The following is a 23977-nucleotide window of genomic DNA, read 5'->3' on the forward strand; positions in this document are numbered from 1 at the left end:
CATCATTTGTTGGTTCATCCTCATTAGCTCCTCCAACAATTGATTCTGTCCATTCTGTTGAGGCTGCTCATTGCCTCCTTGGTCCTTCATGTGCTCTCCAGCGTTATCAAGCTTTGTGTCAGAAAAAGGGTCGAGTCCTTCTTCTTTACCACATCCTCTTCTTCTACCTCTGGCTCCGTGGAACACTACTCCTTGGTATCTAGGTGGCATCACCTGCTACTTTTTCCCACAGTTGGCCAAGAACATGCTATGATACCACTGTAATATTCCTAATGGAAATATTCAGTAAATAATAGAGACATGCACTAAGCTACAACAACAAAAATTTTCACATGCATGCACAATCAGTAAACCATAGAATATGAGGAGGAAATCTGAGCCATTTTATTAACAATCTTGGAAATTTGGTATAAAATAGAGTAGAACAATTGAACTTGGGCTTGCTACTGCAAGCATGCAAAACACAGGTGAAATGATGTAGACCCAAGTGTTGGAAAAAGGCCCAAACAAGTAATTCGCACTGCCCAGAAATTCTGTTGCTGCCACTGAAGAACTGATGATTTCTGCCCTCAAAAGTGCTCCAAAAATTCTGCAAAATTAATCTGGATCTCCTCACACCAAACCCACAAAAACCACAAAAGTATTGGCAAATTCTAGTTGACCCAAAAAGCCCTAATTAGTGCAAATCTCCCAAACAACCTATCTCTATGCACAACAAGACAAACACTGCTGAAAATGAATTAAATCCTCCACTAAAATGTCTGAGAAATCACTACAAATTTCCTCTGGAAATGACCCACTTCTCCAAGCCCAAAATCCAGCAATTCTCTATAGCCCAGACCTCTGCACAATAAGACCTGTGCAAGCCCAAAAATAGAAGAATTCGGCCCACAAATATCTCTCTGTTTTATCCCTGTAAAATGGTGCCAATTTCTGCCCTCCGCCAAAGGAAATACTCCTGCAAATGCCAGGAATCTCCAATCAAAGGAAGTTTCTCCAATCAATCACAGAAGGCTGACTTCTACGCCCAGGTAGTGCACATAAGCTGAGAGAAACTCCTGCAATTTACTCCTGTGGAAGCCCTGAAGTAGACCCCCCAAAGCCTCACCAAGGAGACACTCGAAGTCCTATGAAATGAGGGAGAGTTTTGCTTGAAACTCTTGTGCTAATCAGCACTGCTCCTTTTTTGCTCAACAACCTCCAAGAGAGAGTTCGATCTCATAAAATAGATGGACAAAAGATGCAAAAATGGAACTCCCTTGTGATATTTATAGATGTTGGTCCCTTCTCCCTTGGTGGGTCCCCCATTCCACTAATTCGAACCTCCTTTTCTTCTTCCCTCTTTCCTCTAGTGCGAATTCCTCAAGGGGGTCGAATTTCCCTTTTTGTGGTCCCCACATTCCACTAGCAAAATAATTATTCCTTTTTCTCTGATGTTTATAGCCTCATTTTCTCCAAAAATTAAATGGGTGCTTTCTCAACCCACTTTTCCAAGTTTTACACCCCAAAATATTTTCTAATGCCAAAATTGCAGAAGTGGGAATTTTTCTGAGCAAAATTATTTAGTGAGGACATCACAGAATCCCACTGCAGACTTAGAGGCTACTCATTCGGCACATGAGGATGAGGACGATGATGATTATGATGATGGCCATTAGCACTTGTAGCTATAGTATTGTAGTATCATGCTTATTTTAGACTTTCGAAGCCATTTAGAGCTGCTTCTTGATGTATTTTGGTTCAACGATGTTTTGCACTAAGTGCTATTTTGGTTATATGCACCCTTGCTATATAAATGAGAGATCTTTTTCATATTTGCATATAAATGGTTTGGATTCATATGGATGCACATAAATATATATGTTTTTCTTTACAATTTGAATATGTTATGTGTTTTTCGTTGATTGGTTTTTTGCTCTGGTTTTTTTTACCAATTCTAGTTCTGGCCCACAAGGTTTTCCGGTTCCATCACTTGTTCGGTTCTGATAACATTGATTCAAATGTCTTTTATATTTTGTCTTTGTTGAGGCCAATCCAACAGATCTCTGTTTCTTGCTCCTACAATCACTCACCCTTGTTCCAGTGGAAAAGCATAACCATATGTCAATTTCACGTCATCTGCACATTGAACCTAGTCAGAATTAGTCTATGCAGCAAATGTCATTTCGCTGATCCTGGTGTGTGCTAGGTTCTAATTTCTTGCTCCCTTATTGTACCAAAAATATCTTTTAGAGGTTTATAATTACTAATCTTTGGTTCCACTACTGTGCCAATAACCAACTGATGTCTGCCAAGCTAAGTTGCACGAATTGGGGAAACAGGTACGAGTTTCCGAAACGGACACGGGTACGAAACGTGACCCCCCCAAATTTTGGAAATGGGGAAACACGATATATATATATATATATATATATTAGAATTTAGGACATTTAAAAAATGTTATGTGCAATCATAAAGCATACATGATACATTATAATTTATTACATTTAAAGTTTAAACATTATGATTGAATTTACATCGCATTTACTCATGAATTATCACATAATGAAAATAGCAATATTGGAATATCCAAAATGAACCTTTATTATATAAAGAGGAAGAGCGCAGTGGTCTTTTGTCTTTATAGTTCTTGCAGCCTCATAGTATTTATTGTACTTGCAGCCTCATATATATAATAAAGGCTGATTTTGAGATTTGTTGAGAGAGGCATCTAGAAGCATCCACAAGATATTTTATCCACCCAATAAAAAATTAGAACCGAAAAAACAAAAAAAATAAAATAAAATTCCCAATATGAAGTGGAAACTCTGTCGTACGGCCTGGAAACTCGTTTCCGGCCGTACTGGCCACGTTTCCCCAGCATGAAACATGCCAGTGCGGCCGGAAACTCGTTTCCAGGCTATACGGTATGCGTTTCCATTTCATTTCCTGGCTGAAATGGGCCTGGGGGCAACGTTTCCTGCAACATAGCTGCCAAGTTATGGTCAGATAAATCAAACTTCCCACTAATGATTCCTACAAGGTTGTGCTAACAGGCTTCTGTGCTTCATCTTTTGTTAACTGTGTGCCAAGGTCCATTGAGGTGTTTGTAGCTTCCCAGACTATCATCTTGAATTTCTTGGGTAGGTCGCTGGCATAGTTGGTCTAAGAAAGAAACATTCCCTGATGTCTTTGCCATACTTTCATCCTAAGATAATAATCTAAAACCCCAAGGTTTGTGATATCAATGCCTGTAATAGATCCATCTTCAAATTCTGCAGATTCTTAGAGCTCAGTTTTATTCTGAATATAAGTAGACTTCTAAATGTTCTTGTGCTGAGTAATTTAGTGAATGATATCATCAATTCAATTAGAAACATAAATTCTAATCTCTCACTTTCTACAAATTCTGATTGTCTGTTCTTTGATATTTTTCATTTTGTATTTTAATATTTATTTTTATGTAATTTTATGGATGCAGACTTTTTGGTAAAAATGCATAAGGATTCAAAGATATGTATGCTTTTAGCCCTCATATGGATTGCAACAGTATATGCTGAATCAGTCATTGTCACGCCTACGGAGTCAAATGAAAGAAAACTCAAGTCTGCAGTTTTCAGATCTCCAGCATTTGTTCTGGGACCTGGGCAGGTTTAGAATAAAATATATCTCAGTATTGATTTTCCAAAAGGCCATATTGCTCTCAAGGGTTTTGATGCTGAGGTTGTAGATGAAGGGGGGAACTCAATTCCTTTATATGAGACCTACTTACATCACTGGGTGGTGGAAAGGCTTTACCATAAAATTCCCTTGACAGAAGAGCAAACCAAAACACAAACTAGGAGACTTCACAGTTCAAACTATATCATTGCAGGGAATGATGGTATTTGTCAGAATCACTCTCTTAGTCAAATATTTGGCCTTGGGTCTGAAACACGTCATACTAGCACCTTCATACCCGAACCATATGGTATTGTTGTCGGAGATCCTAAACAGACTCCTGAAGGATATGAAGTGGATTGGATGCTGAATGTGCATGCCATTGATACAAGAGGGGTTGTAAATTCACTAGGTTGTACAGAATGCAGATGCAACCTTTACAATGTAACTAAAGATGAATATGGTCGTCCACTAAGAGAAAATTATATTGGAGGTCTATATTGTTGTTATGAAGGGACGCAATGTCAACTAAAAGAGGGCTTTCAAGGAGAGAATAGGACACTCTACTTGAAATACACTGTGTATTGGATGAACTGGGATGAAAGTATTGTCCCGGTTAGAACATATATCCTTGATGTTACAGATACTGGAGAGCGGTCTAATGGTTCATCAAGAGGTGTTGGTTGCCAGGTAAGTTGTTGACCAATTTATCTCTATGTTTCCTTTGTTGGTTGCAAAATGTGGGTGCACATCAGATCCAAAGAACTAGTTGTGTTACATTATGCAATTTCTAGCATGGGAAGAACTTCTTAAATTGAGTACAAACTTTCTTCATATTGAATGGTATGAAAGATACAGTAGGAAAAACCACTACCTTTCATAAATGCATAGCACTTTTTTTTTAAAGTGCATCTTATATCACACTGATAATCAAGAGATATAACAGTATAACTGAAGTTCTGAAATACCTATACATGTTTTCTGTACAACTTTAAAGACATGGACTTTTGAACTATCACAAACAACAACCATCATTATTTAGGACCATTCCGTTCTTTTCAAGTGAGAAGCTAACTTCATTTATATAAGACTGAGAATCCAGAAGCCAATTAGTTGATTGACATCGAATGAAGACAGCCACACACATGTGAACAAACTGACTTGCATATGCCTGTCCAAACAACTTTCACAAAAATTATATTTCCTCTCCAAATAAGCAAATATTGGAGTTCAATTCATTGATCCTAAGTGAATTATCCTTTCCATGATCTAGAGATTAATGATCTTACATTCTCTTAACCAATGTTGCACAAAGCGAGAGCATTTTTGAGAGCCAGAGCATCGGGAGCATCATTATCCAAAAATCCTCAGGAGTGTATGTGTATGTATGTATATATATTCAAAAAAACATCTAGAATAACAAATTAGTTGCAGAATATATGAAAACATGCATATATGTACATTAGTCAAGATAGAAATGGCATCCATAGTTCATTTGAATAAGTTTGACTTTGCTGATCTAGGGTTTGCTGCCGCTAATATAAAATTACAGAATTCTGATTTTGTACTATTTCTCTCTGCTGAACTGTTGAAGATAAAAGAAGATTTGATCAAAGGGTTTCCTTGCATTGGGGTTTGTGACGGCTAGCCGCCACATCTTGTGTCTCTTGTCTTGGCTTGTTTTCTGTCAATCGTTTAATGTTCTATCTGCACTTTACTTAATGTATATGTGATTGCTAATCAGTGGCTAATAAGAAGAAAAAGAAGTAAACTGCTCTAAGCATAGAACATACCATAATTTAACATGGTATCAGAGGTGAGGTGAAGACAAAGCCCAAGCAAGAGCAAGAGCAAGAGCAATCACCAAAGGTTGGCAAGGCTACCCTAAAAACTTCATGGGGTCCTCAACACTCTTCCCCGCTGAAGACAAGCTTCGTGAGAAGTCTAACTATAATGGATGGAAGATGTCTCTCAATCTGACTTTAAAAGATTAGGAAGTGTTGGACCATGTGAGAGGCAATATTGTTGCGCCTCCATCAAATGCATCCGTTGTTGCCAGAAGCAAGTGGACCAAGGGAGAGCTCAAAGCGAAGAAGATCATCCAGGACTCTATCAACAAGCGCCTGGTGGCATATGTTTCCGAGCTGACCACCCCCAAGGAAATCTACGATAGATTGGTGAGTTTATTTAAAGTTAATGATGCAAATCAAGTTTTGTTCCTTAGAAATAAGCTGAAGGAAATTAAGAAGGGAAAAGATGAGATTATGCAAGCATATTTCTTAAGGATCACCAAGATCAAGAATGATCTCCTATCTATTGGGGAAGTAGTTCCTGACGGGGAAATGACTATCACAACTCTTAGAGGACTGCCACTTGAATGGTATATATTCAGGACTACACTTCTCAACAATAATGTCATCCCAGGATTCAAGAAGAAACAAGGATGGAAGAGCAAGAAATGCCCGCACTTAAAGGCAATCCCTCTACCTTTTCCTCTCATGATAAAAGAAGAAACAATTCTGGGGCTAAATCCAAAGGAAAGGCTGGACCGAAGGATGGAAGAAAAGGACGATGTTACAATTGCAACAAAATGGGCCACTATGCAAGGGAGTGCCCTGATAAAGGGGACTCACACCATGACGATGACCTAAATCACTCTCAAGGCAATCAAAGGAATGGCAGGTCAAATGGCAGAGGTAAAAGAAATGCCGGAAATCAAGGAAGAGGACAACCCTTCAAAAAGGAAAGAAACTGCAGGTATGAATCTAACGTTGTTAAAATTAAGCAAGATGAATATTGTCTACCAGTCGCCCTCTCTACTACTGCTCCCCCGGACTCGCTGGAAAATTGGCTTATTGATAGTGGTGCCTCAAGGCACTTCACTGGTTACAAAGAAGCTCTCTCTAATCTGATAGAGAAGGAGACCAACCTGGAAATTGTTCTTGGGGACAACGCAAAATATCCCGTGAAAGGTGTAGGGAATGTCACTCTTAAATTGAATCAGGGTAATACAATTCATTTGCAAGAAGTCCTATATGTACCCGATCTCAAAAAGAACTTGGTGTCCGTTTCGGCAATGGAAGACAAAGGCTACAAGGTGACCTTCATCAATGGCAAGGTACGTGTATGGAAAAATAATTTAAAGAAGCTTTCACTCTTGGGTTTCGAGTTGATTCATTATATCAGGTCGGAGGAAGTCCGCTGGGTGTCATGTCTTGTGACACATCACTTCAGTCCGAACTATGGCATTGGAGGTTTGCTCACCTTCATTATAAAGCTCTACCCAATGCAACACAAATGGTGACAGGGATGCCCCAGTTTCGAGTAGAGCAAGATGGTGTATGTCCTGGATGTGCTGAAGGGAAGCTCAAAAGGGGACCATTCCCCTCAAGCCAAAACGAGACCTTCGATATATTGCAGTTGGTTCACTCAGACATATCTAGTATGATGCCTGTGAACTCCTTGGGAGGATATTTATATTACCTCACTTTTACAAATGATTATTCTCGCAAGACTTGGATGTACTTCTTGAAAAAGAAGGATGAAGTGTTCACTTGGTTTCGTCACTTCAAAGACTTGATTGAGAATCAAACCGAAAAGAAGATCAAGATATTAAGAACTGAGTATGAATCCAATGAGTTCCATGACTTTTGCAAAGAGGCTGGCATTAAGAGGGAGACTACAACACCATATACTCCTGAGCAGAATGGTGTGGCAGAAAGGAAGAATCGTATGATTGTGGAAGTTGTTCATGCTATTCTCCATGATCAAAGATTTCCAAAGTTTCTATGGATCGAAGCTGCGAATACCGCCGTATATGTGCAAAACCGATGCCCTCATCAAGCATTGGGTTCCAAGACTCCTGAAGAGATGTTCACTGGTAAGAAACTTGATGTATCTCATTTTAGAATTTTTGGAAGTCCTGTATATTTTCATGTGCCGAAGGAGAAAAGGAATAAATTGGGTGCATCTGGAAAGAAAGGCGTGGGCTATAATGAAAATACTAAGGGCTATGGAATCTATGTGCCTGGTCAAAGGGAAATCGAGATTAGCCATGATGTCACCGTTGATGAAGATATGGCTCTTAGCAAAGTTGACAGTCTTCCTACTCAAAGGGGATCTAAAGAAGCTGACACCAGGGATCCAAAGGAAAAGGAAGATGAGACGATGCTCGATGTGGAAGAACCTATGGATCCTATTGATCCCCCTCCGCAAGAGCCTTCCTCTTCTAGGAAGAGGCCTTCATGGCTTAGGGGGACACTTGATGATGCTGAAGGACACATTGCACCCAGAGGGACTTTCTGGGAAAGTAAGAAGCCGACCGGGTATCAAGGATACTTAACCATCATGAGCACGATCATCCAAAATGAGCCTTCACCATTTGCAGAATCTGCCAAGCATCAAGTATGGAAGGATGCTATGACTGAGGAATGTGAGTCCATCATGAAAAACGATGTCTGGGATGTGGTCCCCAGATCCCAGGACAAAGCAGTTGTCACTTCGAAATGGCTTTACAAGATAAAGCATGCAGTTGATGGAAGTGCTGAAAAGTATAAGGCTTGTTTTGTCGCTCGTGGCTTCTCTCAGAAGGAAGGTATAGACTATGACGAGATATTTGCACCTGTTGCTCAATATACCACCATCTGCTCTATCATAGCCCTTGCTGCTTCGCAAGGATGGAACCTACATCAGATGGATGTCAAGGTCACATTCTTGCATGGTTCGATCAAAGAGGAAGTCTATGTGGAACAACCCGAAGGATTTGAGATTCATGATCAGGAATCTCACGTGTGTAGGTTGAAGAAAGCCCTCTATGGGCTGAAGCAAGCACCCCGAGCATGGTATGAGAGGATCGATAGCTACCTGATGAAGCTGGGATTCACTAGGAGTGAAGCTGACCCTAACCTTTACCTTAAGGTTGAAGATGACAAACCTCTCATACTGGTGTTGTATGTTGACGACCTCTTTCTAACAGGTGTAGACCCTCTCATTCTCAAATGTAAGAGGGAGTTGGCTTCCGAGTTCGAGATGAAAGACCTAGGACTGATGCACTATTTCCTAGGACTGGAAGTCTGGCAGAAACCAGGGGAGATTTTCCTATCTCAAGGAAAGTATGTGGTGAAAATATTGAAGAGATTTGGTATGGTGGACCTCAAGCCCGTGACTACCCCAATGGAGCTTGACTTCAAGAATTTAAGTGGTAGTGCTGCCGGACCTATTTTACGAAATGCTATCGAGTATTGTCAACTCGTCAGAGCATTGATGTTCTTGGTGAACTCCCGTCCAGATATATGCTTTGCAGTCAACACGTTGAGTCAACATATGGTTGAACCTCACCACACACATTGGATTGGTGCTAAGAATTTGTTGAGATATCTTCGTGGCACAATCACTCATGGGTTGAGATACACTGCCGGAGATGTGAGACTACTTGGATATACCGATGCTGATTGGGTAGGCAGTGTGGTGGACCGAAAGAGCACTTCTGGGTGTTGTTTCTCTTTGGGATCTGCCTCAATATCCTGGATGAGAAGGAAGCAGAAGTCGGTGGCTTTGAGCACCGCCAAGGCAAAGTACATTGTTGTTAATATGGCCTCTTGTGAGGCAGACTGGTTGCGGAAGCTCTTCAGTGAGCTGTTTGGATTCACATTGGATACTACCGTGATCCTGTGTGACAACCAGAGTGGGATTCGTTTATCATAGAATCCTGTATTTCATGATCGCTCCAAGCACATCGATATCAGGTACCACTATATTTGGGATATGGTACAACAGGGAGCAATAAGGCTCCAACATATCGGTACAGATGAACAGGTCGTCGACATTTTGACGAAGCCCTTGAGAAAGGTCAAATTCCCGACTTTCTAAGAACGACTTGGTGTCGTTGAGAGACCCTCTTATGAGGGTCGTGTATGATGCATATATTGAGCTCTGGGAGCTCCAGGGAGGCGCGGGGTACTTCTTGGAGCGACATGCGATCACAGGGCGACTCACCATCCCCTGGTGGTGCACTATGTACAGGGTGAAAGGTTCAACCTTCCCCTGTGACACCCTGTGGCAACTGTTGGACATGATGATTAGTTCTCCCGTGGCGACTGTGGGACAGGATGATTAGTTCTCCTCTGGGCCAGGATAATTAGTTCTCCTGTGGGCCAGGATAATTAGTTCTCCTGCAATGACTATTGGACAAGATGATACGTTCTCCTGTGGACAGGATGATTAGTTTTCCTGTTGAGGCATCCTACCCATGCAGTCTGGGACTCATGGGAAGTACCTCTCATCTGATCAATGAGTAGGGAAATGGGGTTAGGGACCATTAGTAGTACTATTGATGGACGCATCGTTGTATCTACTGTACTCTCTATTGACCACTACGTGTCAACTATCCATAGCAGTACACCCCCTTTTTCGCAAAAGGGATAGCGCTTGATCGATATGTCCGTGCCATTCGACTGTCATCATCAGCCCGATCATGTTATGTTGTAAACCCAGTCTGCATGTGTAAATTGTAAATAATCTTAGCAGATTTGTGTCATGTATGTATTTGCCTAGGTAAACCTAATCTTCTAGTGATGATCTACGTTCTGGAAGGTTTTTTGTCTCACCGATCCATGATCGGCAGAGTTTTCCTTCAGCCTAACCCCAAAGCCGGAATGGATTTTGTCATTAGAATCTTAGGGGAGTCCTAGTGTGCTAGGTCGAGTCCATGTAAAAGTGATTTGGGAATAGTCCTAACTATTTGGTTAGGCTATTTTATTACAAATTGCTTGATCTGCTAGATTATATTTGTGTCGTAGAACTGGGTGGTCTATGAGGGTCTATGTCAAATGGGTTTTCCCCCTTGAGATGTAAAATTGTAAAAGTCATGATGTAAAGTGTCTTGAGGGTTAGAAAATGTTTTATCCCCTCATAAGTCCTAGGTCCTAGGTGATTTTTCCAAAGGCTAAGTTCGAGGGTCCAATAAAAATAATAAAAGATATAAATAATAAAAAAATAATAATAAAAAATTAAAAAGTAAAACAATAACTAAAAAATAAAAAAATAAAGTAAAATAAAATTTAAAATAAATTAAAAAGATAGATAAAATTTTTAAAAGTAAAATAATAATAAGTCAAAGTTTTGAGAAAATAAATGCAAGATTTTAAATTTTAATATATTTAAAATTTTGACAGATGAGATTAAAAGAGCTTTTAATCCTCATCGACGGTCGAGATCATTTTGACATGGATCACTCGAACTAGTCATTGGGGAAAATTTCCTTTAAATAAGGTGTCAAGGGTCATTTGAGATCATTCAATTTGTGATCGTGTACTAAGCGAAAAGCTCTCTCTTGTAATTTTTTTTTTAATGAGCAATAAAGAAAGACTTTGGGGTTAAATTTCTGTTGGTGTTACTCTTCATCGAAATGTTGTAAGATGTATTATTTTCATGCATATATTTCTTTTTGGCCATTGATATAGCTTTCTGAAGAGCGATCTGAGTACAGGTATCTTGCTCAGTCGCTGGGGTTTGAATGGTAATTTAAATTTTGAATATAATAGCAGGTATCTCTATTAGATCTGAATTTTATTATTGTTCTCTCGCTCTATGATTGACGGCTGAATTGAGTTTTGCAGGAAAATCCTTGATTATCAGATCATCGGGCGTTTGGGGAAGTTCTCGGCTGAACCAGCGAACTACTCATCTGCGTTTTCTGAAGAGCCCAGTTTGATTTTGATCCCGGGCTTATCATAAGATATTTTTATGAGTGCTGCATGAAGGGTTTCAAGCTTAGTACCTCCTTTAAAAATCCAAATTTTTTTAATTTTTCTGTGCTAAATTGTTAGATCCGGCTGTTGAGAGCCGTAGATCATCAGATCTGGGAGCAGAGTCAGACTCACACTCCCTAGATCTGATACATCTGCCATTTTTGTATATAGATCTGTAATTTTCTTCAATTTTTTGACTTTGGGTTTTAGGGTTTTTTGGGTCATTGTGTGTTTGGGTGTTTTCTGTTGTATTGCAGCTGCAAGTTTGAAGCTGAAAGCTATGCAGAGTCCAGATCTAGACCCCAGAGGGTAAGATCTGGATATCTGGAAGTCCATCAACATCATTTTTGCAGGAAATTATCTAGCATTTTGCAGTCCAAGGGTTTGAATTTCTTTAAATCTAAAAAAAAATTAAGAGTTCCAAAATATTTAAATCTGAAGAAATTTTTTTGAGGGTTTTTCAAATAAATCTGAAGCATTGGATTCAGCGTTTAATTTTTTTTTTGTTGGAAGTAACTGGGTATTTTTGTTGCTGCCTGGGGTTGAAGTTTCGCATCTTGCTGAAAAAGTTTTACGTATTTGTGGAAGAAGCGCTGCTGCAAATCCTTTCTTCATTTTCCGCTTTCATTCCTCTGCTTCACACTGCCCAGCATTCACCTGCAAGGAAATTACAGTTTTTCTTGCCTTCAAAAATCCTCTACGCTGCCAGGTCTTCCCTCTCTTCCTCATCCGGAAACCTCAGCTCTCCTCCACGCATTTCTTCTAGCCCTTCAATTCACCTGCGTGCTGCCTCTTCTGGCTTCTCCAAACGCTGCCCAAAACCGCGTCCTTGTCTCTGTCATTTTCACGTTGTCCATTGCTGCAAATTTGCCTTTCCATCCCCAAATCTGCATTCTCCTTCACCGCTGCCATCTGCCCTTTCAAACCTGCGTGCTGCATGCTGCCTCTCTGCTGCGTTTTCCTCTTTCCTCGCTGCCCTGGACCTGCATAAAACCTCATCCAATCGCACCTCTCATCCGCTGCTCCAAATCTGCGTTCTTTTTCCGCAGTCATTTTTGCTCCGTCCCTCAACGCTGCTCCATTCTCATCCATCGATCTGCGTCTTTTCCTCACCCTCACGCAGCAAACTCGTTTTCCCTCCACGCAATAACTTGCATTTCCCTCCTACGCAACTAAGTTTTCAAAATCCCTTACGGCTCCAGCTTGCCCTCCACGCATCTTGCTCTTCACCTCCGCCGTCGCTACACCTGCATACATACAAGCACTCAAGCCTTTCGATTTTTTTTATTTTTGTGATATATGCATACAATTAGGGTTAGAGTAGTTTCTCTTTTTTTTTATTATCTCATTTGGTTTTTATTTATTTATTTAGTCTTAGAATTAGTTTAGCTTAGTCTTATTTTAAATCAAATCAAAAAAGGAATTTGATCTTTATTTATTTTTAGGATAGCGTATTTCCTTTTTTTATGAAGTGTGTTTTTAACATACACAAAAATTAAAAAATTAAAAATCGATTTTTTTTTTTTTTTTTTTTTAGTTTTGAATTTTATAAAGTTAGCATTAGATTTAGATTTAGAACTAAGTTTTGTTTTTTAGAAATTTTCATTTTGTTATAAAGCTTTAGAGTTAGACCTTTTTTTACTTTTGATTTTATAGTTTTAGTTTTTTTAGAATTAGAATTTTTTTTTTTTTACTAATTTTTAGTTTTAGATTTCATTTTAATTGTATATATTTATTTTTTTTATTTTAAGTTTCATTTAGTTTAGAGTTAGACATTTTTTTTAGTTTAGTTTTGTTTTATTTAAAATCAACTCAAAAAAAGAAAAAATATAAAAATCATAAAAGGTTTAAGTTTTAGATTCTAATGTTTTGGTTTCATCTTTTTTTTTTTTTGATTTTAGATTTATTTAAGTTTAGTTTAGTTTTTGATTTTAAAAATAATATCAAAAAAATATAAAAAATATAAAAAATCCCAAAAGCATTAAATATTTAATCCTTAAGTTTTTTTATTTTTTATTTTTTTGTTTTTTATTTTATTTTATTTTATTTTATATTCTTGTTTTATTTTAGGGTTTAATTTATATTTAAAAAATAGAGAAATAATAAAAATATTTAAAAGCTAAATTTTTTGAAAAAGACTAATTAAAAATTGGCGATTCATTTTAATGTCTTTTTCTTTTTGTTGTGGGACTAATATTTGTCATTTTTATATAGTTAAATGTGCTTAAGTTTTATCTGAAGATTAGCTATCTGAAAGTGATGAATCGTTTTATGAACTGGTTAGCATTTGAATTTCATGGTTGAGTAATGAATTTTGATCTTTTGAAGTTTAATTGCTAAGGCATTGCGCATCTATTGAATATTTTGCATCTGGTGAAATTAATCATTGCTTGGATTATATTATGCTCGTTATATGTTTGGTATTTTGTAAATATTTTCAAGCAATCGTTAAATTACTTCATAAGCAGTAGCAACTAATTAATTACTTGGTTTTCATTAACTCCATAAGGCACTGGTCTTAAGCATTTAATAATCTAATCAAATTCTAAAATCGATCAAGTGTTGGTTTTTTCCTGCTGTGTCTCCCAAGCCAACTGATTCCCAGTTAGTCTCCATTTATCCCATAGGGTCTACCCCCCTTAGCCTGCTTCAGGGAGACGGCTTAAACGGAGGGATCGGGGATCAGGGTGACAGCCCCCTGGTCTGAGCGTTGTCCCGCTGCCTAGACAATTTGTGTGACAACACTCCCTATGGTAGGATGACCTCCATTGATCTGGGATCAATGACACTGATCTAGGATCAGTGAGAGTGGTATGACACACTTTGAGACTGACTTCGGTTCAGTGGAGGATGGTATGATATATCCTCGACCATTTCTTCTTCTTCATAGTTCAACAGAGTAGAGTAGAGTCACTAGTGCAAGGCAGTGCATTTGATGGCTGGGACAGTACCGACGGTCAGACGGATTAGCAGATGGAGTTCTCCCTAGTTGAGAGGGAGTGTTAAAATTGGCAACTAGGGCTAAACTCCATGTGGGTCATCTCATTTATGGCAGCTGATATTTTTCCTAGATTCCTCTTGTTGAGAGGTGTAGGATTGATCTAAAGATCATCCAATTTCGACAAGTATTTATGGAGATATGAATTTATTTGTATTTACTTGACAAATTGTCAAAGTCAGCCAACAGTTAAATGTGTGGCACACATGCGCAGTGAATCATATAAATACAAGTGAGGTTGATTCCTTTTCTCATCATCTCATCTCACTCATTTCTTCTCTCTCTCTCTCCTTAGCTTTGGGTTACAGAAGGAGCAGCGCACACGTGGGAAGGAGGAGGACGCAGTAGGGCAAGAAGGACGCAGAAGTTGCTGAAGGTCTCTTTGACCAGCGTTGACCAAGCGTTGACCTTAGAAGAGTGCGGTTTTGGTGTGGTTGCCTCTCCTAGGCAATCTGCAGTTTTTGGCACGAAAATCGAGGCAACGTGACCTCAGGTTTGACCAGCATTGACTGCCCTAGTTTGGGGCAATAGGTTGACTTCAGTCAACTGCAGTTTGACTGTGTATTTGGGGCTGTTTAAGGGCTGCTTCTTCAGGCCATTCGAAGACTAGTTGACCGGGAAATTGACAAAGCATATTGGAGGTCAATTTCATCTCATTTGACTTTGCTGATCTAGGGTTTGCTGCTGCTGATATAAAATTACAGAATTTTGATTTTGTACTATTTCTCTCTGCTGAACTATTGAAGATAAAAGAAGATTCAAAGGGTTTCCCCGCATTGGGGTTTGTGCCTGGCTAGCCGCCAGATCTTGTGTCTCTTGTCTTGGCTTGTTTTCTGTCGATCGTTTAATGTTCTATCTGCACTTTACTTAATGTATATGTGATTGCTAATTAGTGGCTAATAAGAAGAAAAAGAAGTAAACTGCTCTAAGCATAGAACATACCATAATTTAACAGTTTCTTACTCATTACATAGGTCTAGGAGAGTCAAAGAGTCAAAGTCATGTTAAAGCAATATTTTTAAAACCGGAACCAGTGACCGGACCGGTCCACCTAATGAACCGGTTTACTGACCGGAACCGGTCTAGCCGGGACTGATTTGGTCTAAACGAACCAGTTTTAAAAAATACATTAAATAATTAATTTTTAATGAAACAAAACTATTTTTAAGATGTAAAACCATGATTCCAAGCCAATAGAGACAAAATATGCAAAATTTGCTCATTTATATACCATGCAAAGGTGAATATATCAAAATGGCACCGAATGCAATACATATCATTGACAAAATAACAAAATACATAAGAAATGAGGCTCTAAATGGCCTATAAAGTCCAAAAACAATGCTGCAAGCTATGAGGCCATTGGCCTACTACAAGTCTGTAGTGTACACATGATCAATCATCAAGTTCATCACCACTACTAGACACAGGATCATCATCAGGAGCTACATAGACATCATCTGGTTCAGAGTCTGAGGATGCCTCAGCCTGATCTGCAACCTTAGTATCAATGCCACCGATGACAATAGAAGTGGACCTAATGGAAGCACGAGTTTGTCGACCTGCACGACTAGTGCCTTCCATTGGTTCTTTGCCTTTCCTTGATGCGGCTACTGATCCTAGCTCTGATGCCGCCACATAATCTGCTTCATTCCCCGCTAAAGCCATGTCGATATCAAAATCAGCCTCAAACACAGGATCTTCAATCTCCTCCACCCATTCTGATGTTGGATCAATATCATCCAACACAATGGGATCTAGATCAGGTGTTTTGCTCATCATTTGGTTCCTCCTCAGTCGAAGGTTGTATTGCACGAAAACAAGATCATTTAACCGTTTTTGTTTCAACAGTTTCTCTTCTTCGTGTGTATGCGCTCAAAAACAGACCAATTGCGCTCACAACCTGAAGCATTGCAAGTTTGACTGAGGACTCTAATTGCAAACCTTTTCATTGAGGACACTGGCCACCAAATGACTCCCACCAATGTGCTGCAAAGAAAAAGACATTAATTAGTAACTTTAGTTTATAATTTGAATTGTAAAGAACGTAAACAATCTTAACTTGAAAAGAAAAACAAATTGGAAATTGGAATTGCTTACCTGGTTGGTCCACCTCTCTTGCCATCTTTTCCAAGTTTTTGCCAAAAGTACCACCTACCATATTGAAAACAGTAAGCTGTCTATGTATTTCCAACTAGTCTGCATGGCTAGGGACCATGTGCTCCAAGCATTCAATCAATCCAGCTCTGACCTCCCCATCATGCAGATCTCCTAGCCATTTTTTATAAAGATACTCTGGGTTCAAAAAATACCCAGCTGCATGTATAGGACGATGGAGTTGATTGTTCCATCTGTTATCAATGATCTCCCATATACGGCCACATTTAGCTAACTTGTCCTTGTAAGCTGCCCGTATCTACTCCTTTGCCTGATCCATAGCCTCATAAATGTAGCTCATGGCCAATCTTTCCCCATCCACCATCCTTAGCACCTTAACAAGGGGCTCGGTAATTTTCACAAGCTCTAGAGACCTTTTCCAAAAATAAGTGTCTAACACTTTCTTTTTAGTGTCTTTTCCATCTAGTCTACGAGCCCATCGAGATTCAGACCATTCTTCAAAGGAAAACATTTTCTACAAGTTTTTATGTTGACCATTGAGACATTGCAACGTGAGGAAGTGAGTTGCAAATTTCGTAATTGCAGGCCTAACAAGCTCTTTGCCCTCAGTGTGTTTCCTCATTAGGCTCAATACCCATGAGTGGTTGTAAATGTATTTTGTAATGCACTTCGCATGCTCTACAGTGTTTTTTCCCCACTCCACTTTGGCTATATCCTCAAGCATGAGGTCTATGCAATGTGCAACACATGGAGTCCAAAATATGGTCTTATATTTGGTCTCAAGCATCTTTCCAGCAAGAACATAGTTTGAGGCATTATCAGTGATGACCTGCACAACATGCTGCTCCCCAACTTCCTAAATAATGTTATCCAAAAGCTCAAATAGAAGGGCTGCATCCTTTACCTTATCAGATGCATCAACTGATTTCAAAAACATGGTTCCTTGAGGGAAAGAAACAAGGAAATTAATGATAATGCGGTTCTTTCCATTGGTCCATCCATCTGACATGATGGAACAACCTGTTTTGAGCCATGAATCTTTAAACTCAACCAAATACTCATCAATGGAAGATATCTATTTTTGCAAAAGAGCTCCCCTCAAGTCATGCATACTAGGGCCTTTGAAGCCCTTTCCTATAGCTATAACAGAGTCCCACATAGGTTGGTAATAAGGTGAGCGAGCAGCATTAAATGGGATATCTGAATCATACCACCATCTAGCAATGTATTGATGAGAAGTTTCTTTGCATTGTCTTTTCCAATGTTGATCCAAAGTGGGTTGAGAACTTGGCTGGGAGGAAGTGGGATTAGAAGAGGCAATGTTGGCAGAAGATGAGAAATAACTTTGGATGTTTGTTCTCTTTGTTCCTTTTGATGGTTGGCCAAAAGAAGGATGAACATAGTGAAAGGGGTCATTGGTGGAAGGGATAGAACAGGAGTCTTGAATCTCATAATCATCATACCCACTCTCTTTCATGGCTTCTAATAATTCCCCCTCTTCCTTGCAATTTCATCTTGGATGGCCTTCTCCCTAGCCTTATCCTCATAAAAAATTTCATGCTTGGAAATGTATTCTGCCCTAATAGGACCTAACAGTGCATTTGGTGCATCACATGGCTTTACTTGGCCTCTTATCCCAGCCAAGTGTTGTTTCAACCTAAGAATACCCCCACCTCCAATAGATTTATGGCATAATTTGCATATCATTTTTCCATGAATTACATCAAAATGAGCCCATGCACTGTCCTTTCCTTTTGGAGCCATGTTTGCTTGAAATAATAACAATTTGCAAAGAAATCTGCCATTTAAAAAAAAAATTGTAGCTAAGCAACATGGAAAACCAAAGATAAATGTAGGAAAAAAATGCACATGCAAGCTACAAAATTTGATAGCATAGAGCTAGAGAGTTCAGAGCATAGATGATAGATCATAGACGTGAGAAGTTTATAAATTTATAACACATAAAAAAATTTAATTCATGGACAACAGTCAATTGAGGAATTTTCAAGTGCAAATTCTTACCTGGAAATGCAAACTAACTTCCTTAGCCTCCTCTTGAAGATGGCAACTCCACTGACAGCTACACACTATCTCCAAAATAGCTCCAACTCCAACTCCAAGATGACTACTTCAGCAAAAACTCAACACTCTCCAAGCTCACAAACAAACTCACAAACACTCACAAACACTCCAAATCAATTGTGTGAGACAAATGAGAGTGAGAGGGGCCTCTTAAAGGCTTGGAGAGGGTGTTTTTGGAGGGAAAACACCCTTAGTTTTCCCCCAAAACCCCTAAAACATTGTTAGCAATACGCTTTTTGGAGTTTACGGTGGGCGTGCCTCTAACTGGCTGGTTTAGGACGGCACTGGCCGATTTGATACAAAACCGGCCGGTTTCGTCCTAAAGCAGCTGGTTAGCACTGGTTTAGGGCAAAAATTGTTGAAATTTGGTACCGGAGGACAGGTGGTTCCCTTAGGCTTTGATCTTTGGCCTAGGGAAAAGTGTCCAAAAGAATTTAATTTTTCTCCTAAAGTGACTTTATAATTTTATAAAGTTAAATCTAATTTAAAAGTGACTTTAAGTGATAAAGTTATTAAGTCTAATTTTAAAGTGACTTTTATAAAGTCAATGAAAAATTAGAAAGGAAAAGTGACTTTGGAAATAAATGACTAAGTGGGTCTTTATTAAAGTGGGGTGAATTAAAAAATAGAAAGTGAGATTTAAATGAGCATTTAATCTCAGCCATTGGATTTAGAGATCACCCAAAAGTCACTTGGAGTTATATTAAAGGAGGAAAAGGAGGAAAAGGTCATTCATTCTTTCATGAGCAGATTGGGAGAAGGAGAGCAAGAGAGCAAGAGAGATTTCTGAGCAGGGAGGAGAAGGAGACAGCAGCTTGGCACTCATTCCAAGGCAGCAGTTGAGCAGATTTGTACAACTGATTCAGCACATAGTGAAAGGCAGATTTTTGCACAAAAATCGAGGAGCAGTTTGCTGATTTTTCTGCACACAAAACGGAGGTCGTACAGCATTTATTGCTGTCCTGTTTGCTGTAATTTCCAGATTGCTGTGAGGCACAGGAAAGGAGATAAGTTGTAAATTTGCTTGCTGATTTTTTGCTGAATAATTCTCACTGTAAAAAGACAATTTTCAGAAATAAAGAAGAGCTCTCAAACTGGTTTTCCCCAAGAGTTGTAGGGGGTTTTTCCAGGGTCAAGTTGACCAAAAATATCAGTGTTTTAATGGCTGTTTTTAATTGCTGATTTTTAATTCTGCAATTTCCAGCATTCTGAAAAATTTCCAGAATTTGTGTTTTCAGCAATATTTATTTTTTCAGTCTGTTAAATGTATGGTTATGGGAATGGGCATTTAACTACATGGGAGAAATAAGGAGAAACTGAAAACCGGGGTGGGAAAACAGAAATTTCTACATGGTATCAGAGCTTGAGTGCTTAAGGGCAGTTTGGGACAGCAAAAGGAAAAATTACAGTTGCTGATTTTTCACTCAGAAAATTCCAGCAAGCTGATTTTTTTATAAACAGCAGTTTTATCTTTACTACAGCAGTGCTATTTTTCAGTGTTAGGACAGCAGGATGTCATTGGGATTGAGGGTGGAGGATAGGCTGGATGGGCATACAAATTACAGTGTTTGGAAGGAGAGAATGCAGAGTATCTTTGAGGAGGCAGAAGTCTGGGATATCATGGTGCATACCGCACAGAACCCTGTTGTTGTGCCCACTGATGTTACTCAGTTGGCTGAGTATAAAAAGAAGAACAATAAGGGTAAGAGGCTGATTCTAGACGGAATCAAAGACCATTGCATTCCTCATGTGAGAGGAAAGAGCAATGCCCATGAGATGTGGACAGCATTGTCCAATCTCTACCAGAGTACCAATGAGAACCGGAAGATGGTCCTGAAGGAGAAGCTGAAGAACATTAAGATGGGGAATGATAGTGCAGCTGGATATCTCACAAAGATTACCAATGTGAGAGATGAGTTGGCAGCGATTGGAGAGGCCATTCCACCCACTGAGTTGGTGCGGATTGCAGTGAATGGCCTCCCCCGTTCATGGTTGAACTTTGCTGATGGGGTTTGTGCACGTGAGACCCTTCCCACATGGGAGAGGTTTTGGGATGATTGTATTCAGACAGAGATCAGGAAAGGACAGCTTGGGGCAGCCAAGCCAGTTGAGCAGGATGAGGATGTAGCACTGGTGGCAGGAGGCAAGAAAGGCAAAGGGAAGAAGCAGGCTTCCACAAGCGGTGGTGGGGGCAAAGGCAAAGGTAAAGGTAAACAGGGGAACACACAGAAGGACTATTCCAAGGTGAAGTGTTGGAATTGTCAAAAGATGGGACACTATGCAGTTGTGTGTCCGGAGAAGAAGAAGAAGAAGGGGAAGAACCAGGACGTGGTAGCTTCAGCAGAGATTGAGGACTTTGCAGGTCGTTTTGACCGGGAGTTTGCGTTCACTACATGTGAGTCCTCTAGTGCAGGATCACCTGCCACACAGGTTCAGAGGGAGCATGCTTTTCCCTCGATTAGCGGAGCATCTACAGGTATCTGGTATGTGGACAGTGGGGCTTCACGTCACATGACAGGAGTCCGTGAGTACTTCTCAGAGCTTTCAGAGAGTGGCACTGATATTGAGGTAGTACTTGGTGATGACAGAGTTGTTAGAGCAGTCGGGGTGGGGACAGTGACATTTCAGAGGGAGTCCAAACCTCCCTTGAAGGTGTCAGAGGTTCTTTATGTGTCAGGGATGAGGAAGAACCTCATATCCGTCTCAGCTTTGGAGGACAGAGGATATGACGTACTGTTCAGGGGAGGACAGGTGTTGATGTATCCCAGGGGCACTCCAGCTGATTCAGCTAGAGTGATAGGTGTACGCCATGCAAAGGTGTACAAGTTTGCATTCCAACCCCTTTTGGCATTGAGCAGTAGTACCGACAGCAGAGCTAGCAATTCTGAGCTGTGTGAGATTTGGCACCGCAGGATGGGACATATGTATCATGGAGCCTTGAGGACATTGCGGGAGATCACTACAGGTGTGCCAGATTTCAGTACTGATCACTTTGATACTTGCAGAGGTTGTGTGATGGGCAAATTTTCCAAATCCCCTTTTCCCAGCAGTGACAGCAGAGCGACGGGGATACTTGATTTGATTCATTCCGATGTGAGCGGTCGGATGTCTCATGTTTCCTTGAGTGGATATGAGTACTATGTTTTATTCATTGATGATCACTCCAGGAGGACCTGGATTTATTTTTTGAAGACCAAGAGTGAGGTCTTCAAGCGGTTTCAGGAGTTCAGAGCTCTTGTGGAGACTCAGACAGGTCGAAAGATCAAGTCCTTGAGGTCGGACAATGGAGGAGAGTACACCCTTGGAGAGTTTGTTGACTATTGTGCGGAGGCAAGCATTAGGAGGGAGTTCACTGTTCCTTACAACCCCCAGCAGAACGGGGTTGCGGAGAGGAAGAACAGATCCATCATAGGGGCTGCCAAATCCATGTTACATGATCAGGGGTTGCCATTGTTCTTGTGGGCAGAGGCCTGCAACACAGCTGTTTACTTGCAGAACAGGAGTCCGCATCGTGCCTTGGGGCACATGACTCCGGAGGAGGCTTTCTCTGGGAAGAAGCCTGATCTTGGTCATCTTCATATCTTTGGATGCATTACATACTCCTATATACCCAAGGAGAAGAGGACCAAACTAGAGCCCACCGCAGAGAAGGGTATCTTTATGGGCTACAGTGAGACCTCAAAGGCCTTTCGGATTTACATTCCTGCACAGAGGAGAGTTGTTGTCAGACGGGATGTGAAGTTCGAGGAGGACAGGGCCTTTAGGAGGTCACGGGAGTTAGAGTATCTGGATCAGCCAGACCCTCAGCAGTAGTTGAGTCAGTCGCAGGGATCCAGTGGGCATGGATCAGAAGGATCAGGAGGTACATCTATGAGGATGTCAGGTCCGTCAGTGAGCAGTGGCTCATCGAGCCAGAGGGGTGGTGCTCCGGGCAGCATGCAGAGCAGTTCACTAGGGAGTCCACTGATGGACAGTTCACACGGTACCTCAGCTTCTACAGGTTCAGGTGCAGGCAGGAGGACAGCAGACAGACAGTCAGGAGTTCAGGCTACTGATGATGATGAGGAGGAGGAGTTTCATTCTCCGGTGGGAGAAGTGCGCTCAGGGAAGAGGAAGCCCAAGTGGCTTCAGGACACCTTGAGAGATGCCACATCTGTTGCTGAGCCGAAGAGGCCGGTCAGAGAGAGTAGACCACCTGAGAGGTTTTGTAGTTATATGGCGATGGTTACCAACATCCTTGACTCTGAGCCTTCTAGCTATGAGGAGGCAGCTAGCCAGCAGGTCTGGAGAGAGGCCATGCAGGAGGAGTATTCTTCTATCATGAAGAATGATGTTTGGGAGGTGGTGCCGAGGCCTGAGGGCAAATCCGTGGTTATTTCCAGATGGCTTTACAAGGTAAAGCATGCTGCAGATGGCAGCATTGAGAAATTCAAAGCAAGGTTTGTGGCTAGAGGGTTCTCCCAGGTAGAGGGAGTTGATTATGAGGAGACCTTCGCTCCCGTGGCTCGATATACTTCGATCCGCTCCATTATATCGATAGCAGCAGAGATGGGTTGGAAGATCCACCAGATGGATGTGAAGACCGCATTTCTCAATGGCTTCATACAGGAGGAGGTGTACTTTGAGCAGCCACAGGGCTTTGAGGTGCATGGGAAGGAGTCCCATGTGTGTAGACTGAAGAAGGCCCTTTATGGCCTGAAGCAAGCTCCCAGAGCTTGGTACTCCAGGATAGATGCATACTTGCAGGGGATGGGTTTCACAAAGAGTGAGGCAGATCCGAACCTTTACTTTATTGTGATTGGTGAGGAGCCTCTCATTCTGGTGCTGTATGTGGATGACTTGATCATTACAGGTGCAGAGAGACTCATAGAGCACTGCAAGAGAGATCTTGCGGCGGAGTTTGAGATGAAGGACATCGGCTTGATGCATTACTTTTTGGGTTTGGAGGTGTGGCAGGAGGAGGGGCATTTCTTCCTGGGGCAGGGGAAGTATATTGTGGACATCTTTAGCAGATTCCACATGGAGGATTGTAGACCCATGTCGACACCAATGATCACCAATTGGAAGAAGCTTCATGCTTCGGATTCCGAGTTGGTGGATCCCACATTGTACAGGCAGCTGATTGGTTCCTTGATGTATTTGGTCAACACTAGACCAGATATCTGTTTTGCAGTCAACACAATGAGTCAGTTTATGTGTGAGCCTAGGAAGGTTCACTGGGTGGCTGCAAAACACATTTTGCGGTACTTGCAGGGGACAGTGGATTATGGTCTGGACTACAGGCAGGGAGATGGAGTGAGATTGGCAGGATACACTGATTCTGATTGGGCAGGTTGTGCTTCTGATAGGAAGAGCACTTCAGGGTGTTGTTTTGGGTTGGGTTCAGCAGTAG

The 23977-nt window shown here is 40.7% G+C and overlaps 1 pseudogene across 1 annotated transcript in view; it reads left to right on the forward strand.

The window, feature by feature from the left end:
• Positions 1–23977, forward strand: part of LOC149200423 (uncharacterized) — a 139300-nt pseudogene that overhangs the window by 72892 nt on the left and 42431 nt on the right. Inside the window, exon 2 of the transcript XR_016253842.1 lies at positions 3461–4329. The product of XR_016253842.1 is annotated as an uncharacterized LOC149200423 (transcript). The remainder of the gene's footprint in view (positions 1–3460; positions 4330–23977) is intronic.

The sequence above is a fragment of the Pinus tabuliformis genome, chromosome 2_1 (assembly GCF_031772625.1).
Source record: "Pinus tabuliformis cultivar Carrire ecotype Pingquan chromosome 2_1, CPIR1, whole genome shotgun sequence".
Taxonomy (NCBI): domain Eukaryota; kingdom Viridiplantae; phylum Streptophyta; class Pinopsida; order Pinales; family Pinaceae; genus Pinus; species Pinus tabuliformis.